The 20,276-nt window shown below is 39.5% G+C and overlaps 1 protein-coding gene across 1 annotated transcript in view; it reads left to right on the forward strand.

Moving 5' to 3' along the window:
• Positions 1–20,276, forward strand: part of ABCB7 (ATP binding cassette subfamily B member 7) — a 98,326-nt gene that overhangs the window by 8,501 nt on the left and 69,549 nt on the right. The window lies entirely within an intron of this gene.

Genomic DNA, 20,276 nt, shown 5'->3' on the forward strand with positions numbered 1-20,276 from the left:
GTTTTCTGATTCTTCCTGATTCAGTTTTGGAAGATTGTATGTTTTTAGTAATTTATTCATTTTGCCCAGGTTGTCCAATTTTTACAAGTGGGCTCATTTATGCGTCAAACCTGAATAAAATACAGGTAACAATCTAAATTCAATCACAAAAATAAAATACTTTCCGTTTTCCAACTTTGATGGTAATAAATATTTACATTTTTAAAAGTAGTTTTTGCTCATTTTTTGTTTTTTTAAGACATAACATGATGAAGAGTACACAAGATGATGAAAAAAAAAATCATCATTCTGTCCAAGAGATGAAATGGTAGTATAAAACAATACTTTTACATATTAACCAATTGAAGAGTGATATCAAGTAATCTAACATGGTGTTTACTTCAGAGATGTCATTCAAGTATGCTATTTAGAACACTATGACTAATGTATCTATCAAGAAATAAGCACTGCTATCTAATTTTTGTAGTTATTAATATCTTCTATATCCACCACCATCTCCTCCAATTGGATCTCCATAACTTCTTCCACCATAGCCCCCTCTTCCACCATAATCTCCCCTGCCTTGGAAACCTCCTCCCCTGCCACCACCTCCCCCACCAGCTCCTCAAACTCTGTCCCCTCTTCCACCCACGCCCCCCTGCCCCCTCCTCTACCACCACCTCCACCACCCCGAGCATCCCTTCCACTGCCTTCTTATCTCTTTTGCCAAGGTGGCAATTTGGGAGGTGATGGTTCGATTTCATTTGGCTATCCTCTCCTGTCAGGCACCCTTCCCATCAGCACTTTATTAATGGCACATGCCATTTTCTCCCAGCTGGAGCCACTATTTGTCCTAATGATTTTGGATCTCTTCATGAGCAGTGAGTAAATGTGCCAATGTACTCGTTGTCTTAGGTGGCAAAGCATAATGCTTAGGCTGATAAATTCTTGCTATGTCATCTGTTTTCACCTTTGCTCTATCAGACCATCCAAAAGATTGCACTGTTACATCCAATCATTTCATCAACATCCCCTGGTGGCACTCATATTCACAGGAAAGAGCATCATTGATTCTTTCCAGTTCTTCCACCTGTTTCTGAGTTAAAATCAGTTTTCAGCAGTGGTTTTCCCACATGATTTTTCTGGATTTGTGAGAGATTAGCTTTCACCTTTGACTCCACTTGGTTTAATGTAAGTGGAATGTCAGAAGTTGTTGACTTGGGAACACCAAGGGTATCGCAGATAGCTTGAACTTCCTGATAAATTTCACTATTTTTATCTAATAGAGAATTTTTACATTTCTTGTTCTATAATATATGTAATGCTTAAAGCTCTTTACTTAAAAATAATAGAAGTTTCTAGCAGTCATCCTTCTTTTTTAAATGGTCTTTAATATCTCCTGATATTAATACAGAATACGGACATGCCATTTCTTTAAAAAAAAAAAAAACACTTATCTGAAGCTGGAAGCTTTTCAGATCATCTTCCCCAGCTGAAGTGATACTTTCTTCCAAGTTGCACAGTGGTTTTATTTGAGAGCCTAACCAAACAGAGCTCTGAAAAGTCAGGTGAAGACAGTCCACCCTCAGCTGCCTTGGTAAAACTTGCTCTTCTAACAGTGGTCCCTTACACCCCCATGCCTCTGGTGTGTCCAGCACATTCCCCTCCATTGTAGGTTTGGGACCCGTCTCCAGCCCTTTTATCCAATTTCTTGGCATATAGTTGTGCATAGTATTTTCTTAACAATCCCTTTTATTTCTGTGATATTAGGTGTTACTTCTCTTTCATTTCTGATTTTAGTTGGATCCTCTTTTATTTTCTTGATGCGTCTGGTTAAAGGTTTGTCAGTTTTGTTTATCTTTTCAAATAACCAGCTTCTGGTTTTATTGATCTTTTGTATTGTTTTTTTGTTTGTTTGTTCTTTTAGTCTCTGTCATTTATTTCTGCTCTGATCTTTATTGTTTCTTTTAGTTACGCTGGGCCTTGTTTTTGTTTTTGTAGTTCTTTTAGGTGTAGGGTTAGATTGTTTATTTGAGATTTTTCTTGCTGTTTGAGGTAGGCCTGTAGTGCTATGAACTTCTGCCTCAGGACTGTTTTTGCTGTGTCCCATAGATTTTGGGTTGTTGTGTGTTCCTTTCTCTTTCTATTTCTTCTTAAAACAGTTCCTTTAACATTTCTGGTAATGTTGATAATAAACTCCTTTATCCTTTATCCTTTTGTTTTTGTTTTTGTTTTTTTTTTGGTCTGGGAACTCTGTTTTGCCTTCAATTTGAAATGATAGCCTCTCTGGGTAGAGTAGTCTTGGTTGCATGTTCCTAATTTTCATCACTTTGAATAGTTCATTCCAATCGTTTTTGGCCTGAAGTGTTACTGTTGAGAAACCCGCCGACAGCTTGAGGGAACTCCCTTGTAGGTGATTGTTTCTCTATTGCTACCTTTAAGATTCTCTCTTTTTGTCTTTACTGTTTACCATTTTAATTATGATGTGTATTGGAATGGGTCTCTTTGGGTTCACTCTTGATTGAACTTTCTTGTGCTTTCTGAACTTGTGTGGCTTTTTCCTGCATCAGGTTAGGGAACTTTTCTGCCATTATTTCTTTGAACATGTTCTCTGCCCCTTGCCCCTCACTTCTCATATCTCTATGATCAGATATTGTTATGCTTGATGTTGTCCCTAGAGTTTCCTGGTCTCTTTTAAGTCTGGTTTCTTTTTCATTTTCTCTTTGGGTTAATACTATTATCTTCCTTTAATTTGCTGATTTGATCCTTTGCTCAATCTAACCTACTGTTGATTCATTCTAGTGTATTCTTCATTTCAGATATTTTATTTTTCGTTTCTGTCCGGTTCTTTTTTATGTTTTCTATATCATTTTTAATGCCTACTATCTCTTTGTTTAAGTTTTCACTGAGATCACCCATTCTTTCCCTAAGATTCTTGAGCATCCTTGTAACCATTATTTTAAACCCTGCATCTTGGTGTTTTGGTTGCTTGCATTTCATCTATTTCATTTAATTCTTTTTCTGGGAATTTCTTTTGGTCTTTTGTCTGGGGCATTTTTCTTTGGCTCCCTATATGGCCTCTGTGTGTTAGGTAGATGTGCTATGTCTCCCAAAGTTGCTTTGATGATGAAGGTGTTTTGTTGGGCTCAGTGGCACAATCGTTCACATCATGTGAGCTCCAAGAGCATTTTTTTGTGGGTTGTGTGTCCCCCCTGTTGTAGTTGACTCTTGAATGCTGTTGGCCCTTTCCTGGGTAGACCTAACCCTTCAGACTGGGAATCTGTTAAGGGTAAACCTTGGCCACTGGGTGTGTGAGACGCTGTGCAGGGGCTGCCCCTTGAGGCATCATTGGTCCCAGCAGGGTCTGGTGCCTGCAGGAATCTCCCTTTGGTGTGCTGCTTGTGTGGCTAGTTGGGCCGAGGTGTGGTGTGGTCTGAAACCCACCATTGGTTTTGTTGGTTCTGGTCCTCTTGGATGGGATTCAGCTCACTGTCAGACGTTGTGTGTAAACTGGCCTTGGGCTGCCTGTCTGTAGCTACCACACTGTTCACTGTTTGTCTGTCCACTGGGCCTGTATGTGCCTGTGAGGAGCCAATCTGCGTAAAAGAGTCAGCTTCTTCCTGCTTAGAGCTGGAGGAAGCTCTAGAAAAGAACCAAGGCTTCCTGAGGTCCACTTCCACCTTTCAGCTACTTGCCTCCCCCTGAGGTTGCTTCGTCCTCCTTCTGAGCCATTTGATGAGAAATTGTAGGTTGGGCCTCAGACAAGTTGAGATAGAGCTGATGGGTCCCCTAGTTGTGGGTCACGCAGTTATTAGGGCACTCAATGAGGGGAAAGTAGCTCCTGCTTCAAAGCTAACCCCCTCATTCTCTGCCAGAGTTTCCAACTCTAGTTCCCTCAGAGGTGCTTGCTGCTGATTCAGGGTACAGCCTGCTGTTGCCTTTGCAAGAGTGAGCTCAGGAGCCCTGGACTAAAGGGGATGGATAGGTCAAAAGAGTCTTCTGTTGGGGCTGAGGCTGGCTCAGCCCTCAGGAGGAGGCCAAGCTCTCTGTCCTGTTCCCAGGCAATAACCTTGGAGGGGCACTTTGAAAGTCCCCATTCTGAGTTGCTCTTTTTTCCTCATGGAAATTTATCTAGTGGGGGTATCTGGGACTTGGCAGAGTTGTAAGCAGTTTTCCATTGGGGATGGTACCTGTAAACCTGTAGAAGGGAGATAGGCACTTCTTTCCCTTCCCAGGGTAGGGTGAGCTAAGACACAGTTTCCCTCTCTTCAAAGTATCCAAGCAGTTCACTCGTTCATCTGGCTCTCAGATGGAAGCTTCCACAGGAGACACAGTCTGAAACTGTTAGCACCGTGTGGCACTTAGTTCACTACCCAACCAAGCAGGATGGGGCCGAAATTCCCGATCTCTCTGTGTGGCTAGTCTCAGCAGGGCAGGACCTGAAGTCGCAGCTTTGCATGGCACGACTCTGAAGACTGCAGAGTGGGCCAAAATTCCCAGCCCTGTGCCTCTGAACTCAGCAGCAGGAGCAGCCCCACTGTGGCCAGTGGGACGCCTGCCTGTGCACACGAGATGGGGTAGACCAGTCCTTTTCCCAAGCCATTCAGTAAATCACTGGCTGTCTGGGTCTTCAAAGGCCTCCTAAGGTCCCTGCTGGCTGTATCCAACAGACCTCTCCACAGGACCTGAGTGTGGCAGCGTGGCCTTTCCAGCAGTCGGATTCCGAACCATGATCTCCCCAGGCTGGTGCTTTAATAATAGGAGTGCCCTACACTGAGTGGGTACACTCTGAATCTCCCAGGCGGAGTGAATCCCCCACTGATTCTCACCACCAGACACTACAGTTTCCTCTTTCTGTTTCTGTTGCTCTGGGTTGGGGGTCCCTGCGTGGGGTTAAGACCCCTCCCTCCTAGGGGGAGGGAACTCTGCAGCCGATACTATCTGTTCTCTCAGCTACTGCCTCACCTGTGTGCTGGACTCTCCCCCTCCATGGCTCCACCCCTCTTACAATAGCATCTCCTGTACTCCTTAATTATAAGATTTCATATCAGTTAGGTTTCAGTTGATTGTCAGGTTGACTGCTTGGCAGATCAGCTGTAAATCCAGTTTGGGGGCAGGAGCAAGTGGACGCAGTTTGCTGGAGAATAAATGGCTGGAGAATAAATGGCTCCATTTATTCTGCAGCCATTTTTGGAGTCCTAAAGCTGACATGTGAACTGATGCAGTAGTATGGAGAGCCCAGAAATAAACCCAGCCACATATGGTCAACTACTCTTCAACAAAGGTATCAAAAATAAACAATAGGGAAAGGATGATTTCTTTTGTAAATGGTGCTGGGAAAGCTGGATGTCCATGTACAAAAAAAAAATGAAATTGGACTCTTATCTTAGACCATACACAAAAGTCAACTCAAAATGGATTAAAGATTTAAATATAAGACCTGACACTATAAAATTCCTAGATGGAAATGAAGGAGAAAGCTCCTTGACATTGGTTTTGGCAAAGATTTTTTGGATGTGACACTGACAGTACAGGCAATAAAAGCAAAAATTAAAATTCTCATATGTATGCATGCTAAGAGTTTTATGGTTTATATTTTTTATAACTTGGTTATCAATCTATTTTGATGGGATTTGTTGTGTGTGTATAGTTAAGAGATTCATTGTTTTGCACAGGACTATCCAGTTGCTCCAAGACCATTTGTTGAAAAGAGTATTCTCTTTTTTGACACACTTGTCAAAAATCAAGTTGACAGTAAATGTATTGGCTTAAGTGCTGGCTGGTGTGGCTCAGTGGACTGAGTGCCGGCCTGCCAACCAAAGGGTCACTCGTTTGATTCCCAGTCAAGGCACACTTCTGGGTTGTGGGCCAGGTCCCCAGTAGGGGATGTGCAAGAGGCAACCACACACCAATGTTTCTCTCCTTCTCTTCCCCTCTCTCTAAAAATAAATAAATAAAATCTTTAAAAAAATGTATTGGTTTATTTCTGGACTCTCAATACTGTTCCATTGATCTATGTTTATGTCTTTTTGCCAGCTCCACATTGTCTTAATTACTGTAGTTTTATAGTAAGTTTTGAAATTGAGAAGTGTACTTTTAATTTTCTTCCTCAGGTACATTTATTATTCATATGCTGGATCTTATTTTCCTATCTTTAATTAGGTAATTTTCTCTTGAATCCATTTTTGTCTCATTTATTTTTAATTAATGCTATTTTCTTCCTTCTTCCCTTCAGCTTCTCTTAAGACATTGTATGTTGAGTTTATTTGCCCTTGTTTATTTCCTTGTGTTCTCTCCAATTTAGGCTTTATTTCTAAAATGTGTTTTTTTAAATTTATAATTGTTTTTGAGATCTCTCATCTAATTCTGAGTTTATTCGATTTTGATTTATGTTCTTTCATATACTGTTCCTTTTTCTTAAAATTTTAGCTTATTTTGCTTGCTCGGTTCAGCTAGCTTTTCTAACTTCACAGAGCTCCCTTTTGTGGTGTTTTCTGTGATATCCTCTCTCTCTCTAACTTTCTTTTGTCTGGGCTTTCTTTTCCTTTGCTTCTATTGACCTTGTCCTGCCTAATTTTAATTCACCTTTTAGCAATTTCTCCTCATTGTATTCTGAAAGGAAGATATGTTGGTCAATTTTAAGAGTTCATGGAATTAGACTTTTCCAGGTCCTTCAGAACATACTATGGCAGGCCTTTGCATTCATCCACTATTGGGATGGAAAAAAGCCCTTCCAGTGTCATAGACTATTCCTAATTTGGCCACTAAGTTTTATAGCGAATACTGTGTGGTTATTCTGGTCTCAGGTTTGCATGTGGCCTTTGCTTATTATCACAAAATTGCTGACACCATGCAGATCACATGGCTGTTGGTGGTTTCTCTCCTTGTGCTTATATTTTGAGTGTCAAGGGCATTCCCAATTTTGTTGTAAATGTTGTTCAGAAGTTCTGTCCTTGGATTAGCATAGTTATTCTGTTTATAATGTGATAATTCAAGGAGATGAAAATGCTATGCTTACACTGCTCTGCCATCTCCTCTATCATGTTTTCTGTTTTTTTTTCTTTTTGTGGTAAAAATCACATTAATATGAAGTCTACACTCTTAAAAAATTTTAGGTGTTCAGTATACTATTAACTGTGAGCACAATGTTGTATAGGAAATCTATAGGGCTTATTCATCTTGTTCATAACTGAATCTTTATACCTATTTTACAGCAACTTCCCATTTCCTTCTCCCCTAGTCCCTTTCAACCACTGTTCTAGTTTCTGCTTCTATGAGTCTGACTACACTAGATAGCTCACATAAGTGGAATCATGCAGTATTTGTCCTTCTATGACTAGCTTATTTCGGCCAGCATATTCTCCAGATTCATCCATGTTGCCATATGTAACAGGATTTTTTTTTATGGCTAAAAATATATTCCATGCTATGCGTGTACATTTTCTTTATTCATATATTAAATGCACACTTATGTTGCTTCCACATTTTGGGTACTGTGAATAATGCTGCAATGAATGGGGGGTGCAAGAATCTTTCCAATATCCTGATTTCAGTTCTTTGGGATAACTACCTAAGTCTGAGATTGGTGGATCATATATTAGTTCTGTTTTTTAACATTGTGAGGTACCTTCATACCATTTTCATAGCAGCTGCATCAAAATTTTTACCAACAATGCACAGGGTTGCAATTTTTCCACATCTTCACCAACACTTGTTATATATTTTTTTTCATAATTGCCATCCTAACAGGTGTGAGGCAGAATCTCACTGTGGTTTTGATTTCTATTTTCCTTCTATTAACTTCTAGTTTTATTCTATATGGGGCAGAAAAGATACTTTTATATAATGTCAGTCTTCTTAACTTTTTAAAAATTTGTTTTGTGACCTAATAAGTGATTTATCATGGAGAATGTTCTTTGTGCACTTGAGAAGAATATGTGTTCTGCTGTGGTTAGGCGGAACGTTTTCGTTGGTCTGTTAAGTCCATTTTGTTTGTAGTGTTGTTCAAGTTCTTTCTTTCTTATTGATCTTCTGTCTGTATATTTTTCTGTTATTGAGAGAGGAGTATTAAAGTCTACTATTATTTTGTTGCTATGTATTTCTCCCTGCATTTCTGTCAAACTGTGCCTCGTATACCTAGGTGCTCAGATGTTGGGTCCATATGTATTTATAATTGATAATCCTGGTAAATTAAAACTTTTATGATGTAATTCCTTGTGATATTCTTTTGTGTTAATGTGTATTTTGTCTGATGTGATAACCATTCTCATTGAATATTTTTTATCCTTTTACTTTCAGTTTGTGTGTCCCCAAGTCTAAAGTCTCTTGTAGACAGCATAATTGGATCTTGTTTTTTCTAATCCATTCAGCCACTCTGTTTTGATTGGAGAACTTATGCTTTAAAGTTTAAAGTAATTATTGATAGATAAAGACTTAACTATTGCTATTTTAGTTCATTGTGTTCTGTCTTAGCTCTGTACTGCTTTTTCTTTGATGCTTCCTTTGTGTTTCATTGATTTCTTTTTTGTATAGTGATACTATTTTTTCCTTTATGTATCTTTTATAGGTATTCTCATTGGGTTATCAAAGGATTATCATGAGACATCTTATAGTTATAGCAATATATTTTATGCTATTAACAGCTTTCATCACTTATAAAAACCTCTACAGTTTTACTCTCCCCACACATCGTATATCATTGCTGTTATATCTTAATGCATGTCAAACATTTCAAGTTATAGTTTTTCACTGCTTTTTAAAAAAGATTTTGTTTATTTATTTTTAGAGAGAGGGAAAGAGAGGGAGAAAGAGAGGGAGAGAAACATCGAGGTGTGAGAGGCAACCACCATTTGGTTGCCTCTCACATGCCCTCAACTGGGGACCTGGCCCACAACCCAGGCATGTGCCCTGACTGGGAATCGACTTGGCAACTTTTCAGTTCGCAGGCCAACACTCAATCCACTGAGCCACACGAGCCAGGGTTTGACTGCTTTTTTAAAAAATCTATGTTATTGATTATGCTATTACAGTTGTCCCATTTTTTCCTCCCCTTTATTCCCATTTGCCCTGTGCACCCCCCACCCTCATTCCCCTACCTTAGTGCATGTCCATGGGTCATACATGTAAAGTTTTTGGCTTCTCCATTTCCCATACTATTCTTAACCTCCCCGTCTATTTTTTACCTACCATTTATGCTACTTATTCCCTGTACTGTTTCCCTCATTCTCCCCACCTCCCCACTGAGAACCCTCCATGTAATCTCTGTTTCTGTGAATCTGTTCCTGTTCTAGTTGTTTGCTTAGTTCATATTTGTTTTTGTTTTCCTAGGTTCAGTTGTTAATAGTTGTGAGTTTGTTGTCATCTTACTGTTCGTATTTTTCATTGTCTTTTTCTTAGAGAAATCCCTTTAACAGTTCATATAATGAGGAATTCGGCTCTTTGAGGGCAACCACGAGGCTGATGTGGCCCCCTGTGAAAATGAGTTTGACACCCCTGTGATAAGGGCTGTAGTAAGGGCTGGGTGATGATGAACTCCTTTCACTTGACCTTATCTGGGAAGCACTTGATCTGCCCTCCCATTCTAAATGATAGCTTTGCTGGATAGAGTAATTTTGAATGTAGGTCCTTCCTTGCCTTTTATGACTTGGAATACTTCTTTGTAGCCCCTTCTTGCCTGCAAGGTTTCTTTTGAGAAATCAGCTGATAGTCTGATGGGAAGTCCTTTATAGGTAACTGTCTCCTTATCTCTTGCTGCTTTTAAGATTCTCTCCTTCTCTTTAATCTTGGCTAATGTAATTATGATGTGCCTTGGTGTGTTCCTCCTTGGGTCCAATTTCTTTGGGACTCTCTAAGCTTCCTGGACCTCCTGGAAGCCTCTTTCCTTTGCCAGATTGGGGAAGTTCTCCTTCATTATGTTTTCAATTTCTTGCTCTACCTCGTCTCTTTCTGGCACCAGTATGATTTGTATGTTGGAATGTTTAAAGTTTTCCTGGAGGTTCCTAAGGCTGTCCTTATTTTTTTTTTTGAATTCTTGTTTCCTCATTCTATTTGGATTAATGTTTATTTGTCCTTCTGCTCCGCATCGTTGACTAGATTTCCAGTTTCCTTCCTGTCACTCTTGGTTCCCTTTATTTCACTTTGCATAGCCTTCACTTCTTTCTCTATTTTGTGATCATACTCAACCATTTCTGTGAGCATCCTGATTACCAGTGTTTTGAACTGTACATCTGATAGTCTGATAGGTTGGGCTATATCTTCATTGCTTAGTTCTGTTTTGGGAGCTTTGATCTATTCTTTCATTTGGGCTAGTTTTTGTCTCAGGGAGCTTGTTATGTAGTAAGATGTGGAGCCTTAGGTATTTCTCAGGGCGGGGCAACCCACTTTGCTGTGTTGTGGCACTGTATGTGGGAGAGGGGGTCTGGGAGGGAACAATGCCACTGTTCAGCTCTGTGCTGGCTTTCAGTCACTTCCCCTGCTACCCACAAGGAAATTGGGCCCTTCTGGTGCTGATTCCCCAGGTGGGTGGTTTTGTGTACTTGTAGGACCCAGTGGGTCTCTCCAATGAACGCCTCAACCCCCATGGATTTTTTTCAGTCAGAGGTTTTGAGGCTTTTTTTTTTTCTGTGCTGGAACCCTGGGTTGTATTGTCTGTTTGGCTGCCCAGTTGTTCCTCCCTCCCAGTTTATCTGCAGGCACATGCGGAACCGCCCACTCAGTCAGCCACCGCCTCGTTTGGTCTGCCAGCTGCTGCCTTGTTCCAGTCCTCTCCACCCTGGCTGCCTGTCTCCACCCCTCCTACCAGTCTGGATGAATGTTTCTTCTTTAACTCCTTGGTTGTTGGGCTTTCATACAGTTCAATTTTCTGGCAGTTTTGGTTATTTTTTGTTTTTAAATTTGCTGTTGTCCTTCTTGTCCCTTCTTTTTGGTTGTGTGAGGAGGCAAAGTGTATCTACCTACGATTCCATGTTGGTCAGAAGTTGACTGCTTTTATTTTTAATATCTATACTAGAAAAGTGGGGGTTTTGTATCATTTTAGATTGTTATAGTATTATTTATTTGTCTGTATACAGGATGGGGCAAATGTAGGTTTATAGTTGTTCATATGGAAAAGAATACAATAATTAGTTAATAATAAAACAAAAATAAACTCCATGTTTTGGGTGATCACAACTGTAAACCTGCTGTTGTCCTACCCTGTATTTATCTATCAGATAGCTTTATACTTTATCTTTTTTGCTGCTCTTTATCTCTGTTTTGTTTGAACTTGAGGAATGCCCTTTATCAGAACTTGAGAGGGCAGCTCAAGCATTGATGAATTTCCTCCACATTTGTTTATATGAAAGTCTTTATCAGTCCTTCATTTTTTGAAGGACATTTTTGCTGGATAAAGCATTTTTGTTGGTATTTTTTTTCTTGAATCACTTTGATATATCATTCTGTTTCTTTATGCTCTGGAAAATTTCTGATGAGAAGTTCATTGTCAGTTTTATTGGGGCTCCCTCTTATGTGAGGAGTCACTTTTCTCCATTAAAAATTTCTCTTTGTCCTTGACTTTTGACGATTTAATTATAATGTGCCTTGGTGGGGATTTCTTTGGACTCGTGTCTTTTAGTCTCTTTGAGCTCTTTGGATCTGGTTAGCCATTTCTTTTTCCAGATTTGTGAAGTTTTCAGCCATTATAATCTTTATGTACTGCTCTCTCTCTCTTTCCAAGACACCCATAATATGAAGAGTGATTCATATTATGGTGTCCCTTAAGTCCCTTAGGCTTTCTTCACTTGTTTTCATTCTTTTTTCTTGGTATTCCTCTTGACTGGATACTTTCAAATGACCTTTCATCAATTTGGCTGATTCTTTGTTTTGCTTGATCAAATCTTTTGTTTAACCCAGCTATTGAATTTTTCAGATAAGTTCTTGTATTATTTAGCTCCAAAATTTTATTTTTTATTTTTTTGTGTCTCTCTTGATATTCTTATTTTGTTTGTGAACCATTTCCCCAAACTCATTGAGAATCTTTATGACAGCTATTTTTTTCATTTAAAAAATTTTAATATATTTTATTGATTATGCTATTACAGTTGCCCCATTTCCCCCTTCACTCCCCTCCACCCTGTACCCCCTCTCCCACCCATGTTCCCCTTTAGTTCATGTCCATGTGTCATACTTGTGAATTCTTTAGCTTCTACATTTCCCATACTATTCTTGCCCTCCCCCTATCTATTTTCAACCTACATTCTATACTACTTATTCTCTATACCTTTTCCCCCTCTCTCCTCCTCCCACCCCCCTACTGCTAGCCCTCCATGTGCCCTCCATTTCTGTGGTTCTGTTCCTGTTCTAGTTGTTTACTTAGTTTCTTTTGGTTTTGCTTTAGGTGTGGTTGTTAATAATTGTGAGTTTGCTGTCCTTTTACTATACATGTCTTTTCTTTATCTTCTTTTCTTAGATAAGTCCCTTTAGCATTTCATAAAATAAGGGCTTGGTGATGATGAACTCCTTTAATTTGACCTTATCTGAAAAGCACTTTATCTTCCCTTCCATTCTAAATGAGAGCTTTGCTGGATAGAGCAATCTGGGATGTAGGTCCTTGTCTTTCATGACTTGGAATATTTCTTACCAGCCCTTTCTTGCCTGTAAGGTCTCTTTGGAGAAATCAGCTGACAGTCTGATGGGAATTCCTTTGTAGGTGACTGTCCCCTTATCTCTTGCTGCTTCTAGGATTCTCTCCTTCGCTTTTACCTTGGCTAATGTAATTATGATGTGCCTTGGTGTGTTTCTTCTTGGGTCCAACTTCTTTGGGGCTCTCTGAGCTTCTTGGATTTCTTGGAAGACTGTTCCCTTTGCCAGAATGGGGAAGTTCTCCTTTATTATTTGTTCAAATAACTTTTCCACTTGTTGCTCCTCCCCTTATGACAGTTATTTTTAAAAAAATTTTGTTAGATCGTTCATATACCTCCTTTTCTTTAGTGTCAGTTTCTGGAGATTCATTTTCCCCTTTGACTGGACCTTTTTTCCTCTTTTCATATTTCTTTTAGATTTGTTTTGGTATCTGAACATTCGAGGAAATAGGCATATCTCTTAGTCTTTACACCCTCACTGGCTCTGACTGGGAAAGACCACACCATTCATTCTGGCTAGACATTTTGGGGGCCTGTGGACGTATCTTCTATGGACTTGTACTTATAGATTTGTAATTAGAGAGAGTTGTTGGTTTCTTTTTTTTCAGGGCCTCATAATCTCTCAATTTCTCTTGTGACTGTCCGTTATACTGCTGGTTCTCTAAAACAGTAGCTAATCACTAAGGTATTTCTTGTTCTCAGCTACTCTAGACAGCTACAGTATTCCAGCTCTAATTAGTGCTCTGAGTTGGACAAGACAGAAACCAGTCCACTGGGCAGCCTCCTGAAAAACCAAAATGTTAGATGTATGCTTCACTTCTTATTTCCCCTCCCATGATATAAGCCTTGAATAGTGCACCTTCTCTTCAAAAAAATTTTTTTTTTCATTTTGAGAAAAGAGAAGGGAGGGAGAAAGAGAGGAAGACAAACATCAATGTACATCTCACACCACTCCCACTGGGGACCTGGCCCACAATCCAGGCATGCTTGCTGACTGGGAATCGAACCAGTGACTCTTTGGTTCGCAGTCCAGCACTCAGTCCACTGAGCCACACAAGCCGAGGTGATTTCTGTACCTTCTGAGTCCTCTGATCATGCTGAACATGCAAGCCACTCACTGCTTTTCATTGTTCTCAGTGTCCTCCAGGCATCCAATCTATGCTTGTTTGGTCAGAGTTGCAAGTGAATCAAGATAGAAACCAACCCCTTAGGCAGTACTCAGGCTGGGATGTTGTACTCATGTTCCACTCTTTTCTCTCACTATCAGGAGGGAAGCTATAAGTTATGTTTCTCCTCCCAGTTGTGGAAAGCCATGTTAACTGTAGCAACACACCAACTGCTTTCCTTTGTTCTTAGCTGCCCCCAGGCATCCAAACTTTCCTGGTTCCATCAGCACTAATTAGTGAGCTGAGATATAAATCAATACCTTGGGTATCTCCTTGCAGTTCTGGGATGTTGGATGCATGTTTCACTCTCTCTCTTCACCTGGTGGAGAAGTTGCAGAATGGGATGATCTGTTTTGGTGCTGAGTTCTGCCAGCTTAGGGGAGGGGTGTCTATAAAAATAGTGAAATTGATCTTTTTACCCTTTTCAGTGTAATTGTTGTTGACTTTGCCATTGTCTAGGGCGCTGCAATGTCTTAACTGGAGAGTGGAAATCTCATAAACGTATTTTGGCTCACATATCATTGTTAAGTTGGTGTTTCCTTGGGAGAAAAAGTGCTGGGATTTCCTTTTCTGATATCTTGTGATGTCACTCCTTTAACTCTTTAAGCATGCTATATATGCAGAAAAATGCAAATATCGTATGTATACAGCTTGATGAATTTTAACAAACTGACCAGCCTCATGTAAATTTGTGTTCATAATGTCATCATATTTGAAGACAATGTAGTTGCATATAAAACTCTAGGTTAGACATCTTTTTCTTCAGGGCTTTGAAAATCTTACTTTGTTGTGTTTTTGTATCCAGTCTAACTGTTGAAAAGTCTGATGTCAGTCTGATTCTTTTTACTTTGTTATTTCCTCTTTCTGGCCTCTTGCAGAATATATTCTTTCACTTTGATTTTTCAAAGGGAATATATTTAGATGATCTTTTTGTTGTTGTTGTTGTTATTTCTCCTTTTGGCATTCTGTGTGTTGTTCCAGTATGGAATCTTTCATTTTAAATTTTGGTATATTAAATCTCTTATCATTGTCAGTGTTTTTCTACATTTTAATTTTTCTTGACATCATATTAAATGGTGTTAATACTTTCACTTTTGTGTTCCTTTATTAAACTTCTGTTACTTTTAAAATCTAATATTATTATCTCTTTTCAAAACCTTATCCCCCCATTTATATCCTTCCCATGCTGTTCATTCCTAGGCTTTTTATTCTGTCTCCTGATTGCCCCTGTTATTCCCTGCCCCAGATGCCTTAATATATTTAAAAGCTAGTATATGCCTTTATTTTTATTGTTCTTTTATTTATTTTAATCCTTGCTGGATAATATATTCATTGATGAGAGAGAGAGAAAGAGAGAGAGAGAGAGAGAGAGAGAGAGAGAGAGAGAGAGAGAGAGAGAGAGAGGTTGGTTGCTTCCTGTGCATGCCCTGACAAGGGATCAAACCCACAACCTTTTTGGTGTACGGGATGATGCTCTAACCAACTGAGCCACCTAGGGCAAGTATATGCCTTTATATTATTCCTAAAAATAACACTGAGCCCTGGCTGGTGTGGCTCAATGGATTGGGCACTGGCCTATGGACCTGGGAGTCACCAGTTTGGTTCCCAGTCGGGGCACATGCCTGGGTTCTGGGCTGGGTCTCTGGGGGGTGCGTGAGAGGCAACCACACATTGACGTTTCCTTCCTACTATTTCTCCCTCTCTTCTCTAAAAATAAATAAATAAAACCTTTAAAAAAATAATACTGAAGGCTGTTCCAATCCCATGGTAGTTGTAATGGGTGCAAAACAAAGTAAGCCAGGTGTTCAGGGGGGTGCCAAGCAAGTCAAAACAAAGCACACAACCACAAGTGTTTGAGAACGAGCCCCATATTTCTCACTCTGGTAGCAGCAAGCCATACCAGGAAGGAGAGATGTCCTCCATCCCCATGGCTACCTCTGGAACTGGGGAATGGTGTATGGTAGGTGAGTATGCACAAATGTCCTAACACTCTACTGAAATTTAGAAACTTCTTTCCTCATATGTACTCCCTGGCTGTTATAAGTTGAATTAGATTCCATAGTTCTAAAATTTTTCTGTCAGTTTTTGACAATTTAATCATTGCTTTAGTGGAGGTATACATTTCTTTCTTTTTTTAAAAAAAGATTTTATTTATTTATTTTTAGAGAGGGAAAGGAGGGAGATAGAGAGAGACAGAGAGAGAGAAACATCAATGTGCAGTTGCTGGGGGTCATGGCCTGCAACCCAGGCATGTGCACTGACTGAGAATTGAACCTGCGACACTTTGGTTCACAGCCTGTGCTCAATCCACTGAGCTACATCAGCCAGGGTGAGGTATACATTTCTTTTTTAATTTTTTTTTACTTTTTTGGGTTTTTTAAATATATTTTATTGATTATGCTATTACAGTTGTCCTGTTTTTTTCCCCTCCCCTTTATTCCCCTCTACCCGGCACCCCCCCACCTGCATTCCCCTACCTTAGTTCATGTCCATGGGTCATACATGTAAGTTCTTTGGCTTCTCCATTTCCCATACTATTCTTAACCTCCCCCTGTCTATTTTTTACCTACCATTTATGCTTCTTATTCCCTGTACCTTTTCCCCCATTCCCTCTCCCCCTCCCCACTGATAATCCTCCATGTTATTTCCATTTCTGTGATTTTGTTCCTGTTCTAGTTGTTTGCTTAGTTCATTTTTGTTTTTGTTTTCTTAGGTTCAGGTGTTGATAGTTGTGAGTTTGTTGTCATTTTAATGGTCATATTTTTATCATCTTTTTTTAAAATAAGCCCCTTTAACATTTCATATAATAAGGGCTTGGTGATGATGAACTCCTTTAACTTGACCTTATCTGGGAAGCACTTTATCTGCCCTCCCATTCTAAATGATAGCTTTGCTGGATAGAGTAATCTTGGGTGTAGGTCCTTGCCTCTCATGACTTCAAATACTTTCCAGCCCCTTCTTGCCTATAAAGTCTCTTTTGAGAAATCAGCTGATAGTCTTACGGGCACTCCTTTGTAGGTAACTGTCTCCTTTTCTCTTGCTGCTCTTAAGAGTCTCTGCTTCTCTTTAATGTTGGGTAATGTAATTATGATGTGCCTTGGTGTGTTCCTCCTTGGGTCCAACTTCTTTGGGACTCTCTGAGCTTCCTGGACCTCCTGGAAGTCTATTTCCTTTGCCAGATTGGGGAAGTTCGCTTTTGTTATTTTTTCAAATGCGTTTTCGATTTCTTGCTCTACCTCTTCTCCTTATGGCATCCTTATGATTTGTATGTTGGAATGTTTAAAGTTTTCCTGGAGGTTCCTAAGTCTCATCTCATTTTTTTGAATTCTTGTTTCTTCGTTCTGTTTTGGTTGAATGTTTATTTCTCCTTCTGCTGTACAGCATTGATTAAAGTCTCAGTTTACTTTCCGTCACTGTTGGTTCCTTGTATACTTTCCTTTATTTTACTTTGTATAGCCTTCACTTCTTCCTGTATTTTTTGACCATACTCAACCATTTCTGTGAGTGTCCTGATTACTAGTGTTTTGAACTGTGCATCTGATAGGTTGGTTATCTCTTCATCACTTAGTACTATTTTGAGAGCCTTGATCTGTTCTTTTATTTGGGCCATATTTTTTTTTCTTGGCAAGCCTGTTACATAGTAAGGGTTAGAGCCTTAGGTGTTCATCAGGGTGGGGCGGCCATGTCACTGTGTTGTGGCGCTGTATGTAGGGGAAGAGTCCAAGAGGGAACAGTGCCACTTGTTCAGCTCTCTGCTGGTTTTCAGTCACTTCCTCCACTGCCCACAAGCAAATTGGGCTCTTCTGGTGCTGATTCCTGGGTGGGTGGGTTTGTGTACATTCTAGGACCCCATGGGTTTTTGGAGTTATACATTTCTGAAGTTTGTTACTCTTTCGCTTTTGTTGTCACTCTATTTTCTTTTAAAGATTTTATTTATTTATTTTTAGAGAAGGAAGGGAGAGGGGGAGAGAGAGAGAGAGAGAGAGAGAGAGAGAGGGGGAGAGAGAGAGAGAGAGAGAGGGAGGGAGGGAGGGAGAGAAACATCAATGTGCGGTTACTGGGGGTCATGGCCTGCAACCCAGGCATGTACCCTGACTGGGAATCGAACCTGCAACACTTTGGTTTGCAGCCCACGCTCAATCCACTGAGCTACTCCAGCAAGGGCTTGTCACTCTATTTTTAACATCACAATTGCATTGATGATTATGCCAAAAGTTAAACATCATGTGTATCATGCTAACAATAGGAAAATCAACCAGATGTTCAAAGTTATCACGCAGGAAGATCCCAGTAAGCTCACTAGCTCCAGTAATGTTACTGATGTTGTTAATATCAACAATGTTAGGAATGTGCCTCTCCATTCCACCACTTCCTTGCTTTGTGAACTTGAGCAGGGCAATGTCTCTGAGCCTCAGTATTTAGTCTATAAAGTGGGAATAATAATAATAACAATAATACCTTCTGGGGTTGTAGCCAGAATGAAGTGAGATAATTTAACGTTATGTATTTATGTATTTATGTATTTATTTATTTTAGAGGTGAAGGGAGGGAGAACGAGAGGGAGAGAAACATTGATGTGTGAGAGATACATTAGTTGGTTGCCTCTTAGTGCCCCCAACTGGGGACCTGGCCTGGAAAATCCAGGCAAGTGCCCTGACTAGGAATTGAACCAATGACCCTTTGGTTAGCAGCTTGGCACTCAATCCACTGAGCCACACCAGCCAGGGCAAGAAGTGAGAATTTAGTGTTGAGCAGAAGGCCAGGCAAATATGAGTGCTCAGTAAATGATTCTTACCAAAAATGATTATAGCATAGCTCTTTCTAATCCACGTTGCCTTATGATACAGAAAAATACCTTAGCAAAACAAAACTACATTGAATATATGAAAAGTAGATAAAATGCTAACTATCCTGGCCTTCAGTGAATTGCTATTTTGTTCTAGGGTAAGCATCTCTAGGGATAAACTAAAATTGAAATTTATATTTTAGGTGGATGAGAGTAGAAAGGTGATTAAGATATATCTCACCATTACATTTGTCTTACTGTGATATTAATGCCTGCATCGGTCAGTTTTAGATTACAAATTCTTAAAGCATCGAGGAACATGTATTTATGTGTTTTGTTGTGTATAGTGTGTAAGATGAAAACCTTTGAATCTAATTCAAGAAGATTGACATTTGTAATTTACAGCAAGATTTGTTTACTCTTGAAACATTTTGGAGTGACTCTAAGGCTCTTGCTTCTCTTAAAGTCATTTAGAAAAAAAATACAGCTTTTAAAATGCTTTTAAGAGAGCTGTCAGTTTTCTTCCTGGCATTATGTGAAAATAAGTGTTCTAGTCATTTTATGAGTTATGGTCATCTTGTGGAATTTTCAAAGTGCTATTGAAAAGAAGATTGAAGCACTTTATATGCCCTTCCATTCTAAATGATAGGTTTGCTGGATGGAGTAATCTAGGTTGTAGGTCCTTGCTTTTCATCACTTTGAATACTTCTTGCCAGCCCCTTCTTGCCTGTAAGGTTTCTTTTGAGAAATCAGCTGATAGTCTTATGAGTACTCCTTTGTAAGTAACTTTCTGCTTTTCTCTTGCTGCTTTTAAGATTCCGTCTTGATCTTTAACCTTTGGCATTTTCATTATGATATGTCTTGGTGTGGTCCTCTTTGGGTCCAACTTGTTTGGGACTCTCTGTGCTTCCTGGACTTGTGTATGTATTTCCTTTGCCAAATTAAGGAAGTTGTCTTTCATTATTGTTCAGATAAGTTTTTAATTTCTTGCTCTTCCTCTTCCTTTGGTATCCCTGTATAAAGTGCTTCCCAGATAAGGTAAAGCTAAAGGAGTTAGTTCATCATCACTAAGCAATTATTACATGAAATGTGAAAGGGACTTAATCAAGAAAAAGAAGATGAAATTATGAATGTTAAAAAGGCAACAAATTCATAGCTATCAACAAGTGAATCTAAAAACAAAACAAAACAAAACAAAAACTAAACAAACAACCAGAACAGGAACAGAATTATAGTTGTGGAGATCATTTGGAGAGGGGAGAGGGAGAAAGGGGAGAATGGGCAAAAAGGTGCAGGGATTAACAAGCATAAATAGTTGGTACAAAATAGACAGGGGGCATTAAGAATAGTATAGGAAGTGGAGAAGCCAAAGAACTTATGTGCATGACCCACGGACACGAACTAAGTGGGGGATTGCTGGAGTGAAGAGAGGCACTGGCCAGAGGGGGCAAAGGAGGAAAATTGGGGCAACTGTAATAACATAATCAATAAAATATACTTAAAAGATAAGATTGCTATTTTTAGATAATACTGGCAGATTTTCGTGGCTAAAATACATAAATGATGTGAGAGGCGGCAAAATTAAGACATTTTTATGTATGTTTGAGAGGTTGTAATGTCTTTTGAAAGGTCGCTGTTTTCATTTGAAAAGTAATGCAATTATTTTGGGCAATAAGTGTGTTACCAGAAATACAGTTGCATTCTATGTCATGTCTGTGTTCAATTCGT

Source organism: Phyllostomus discolor, chromosome X (genome assembly GCF_004126475.2).
Source record: "Phyllostomus discolor isolate MPI-MPIP mPhyDis1 chromosome X, mPhyDis1.pri.v3, whole genome shotgun sequence".
Lineage (NCBI taxonomy): Eukaryota > Metazoa > Chordata > Mammalia > Chiroptera > Phyllostomidae > Phyllostomus > Phyllostomus discolor.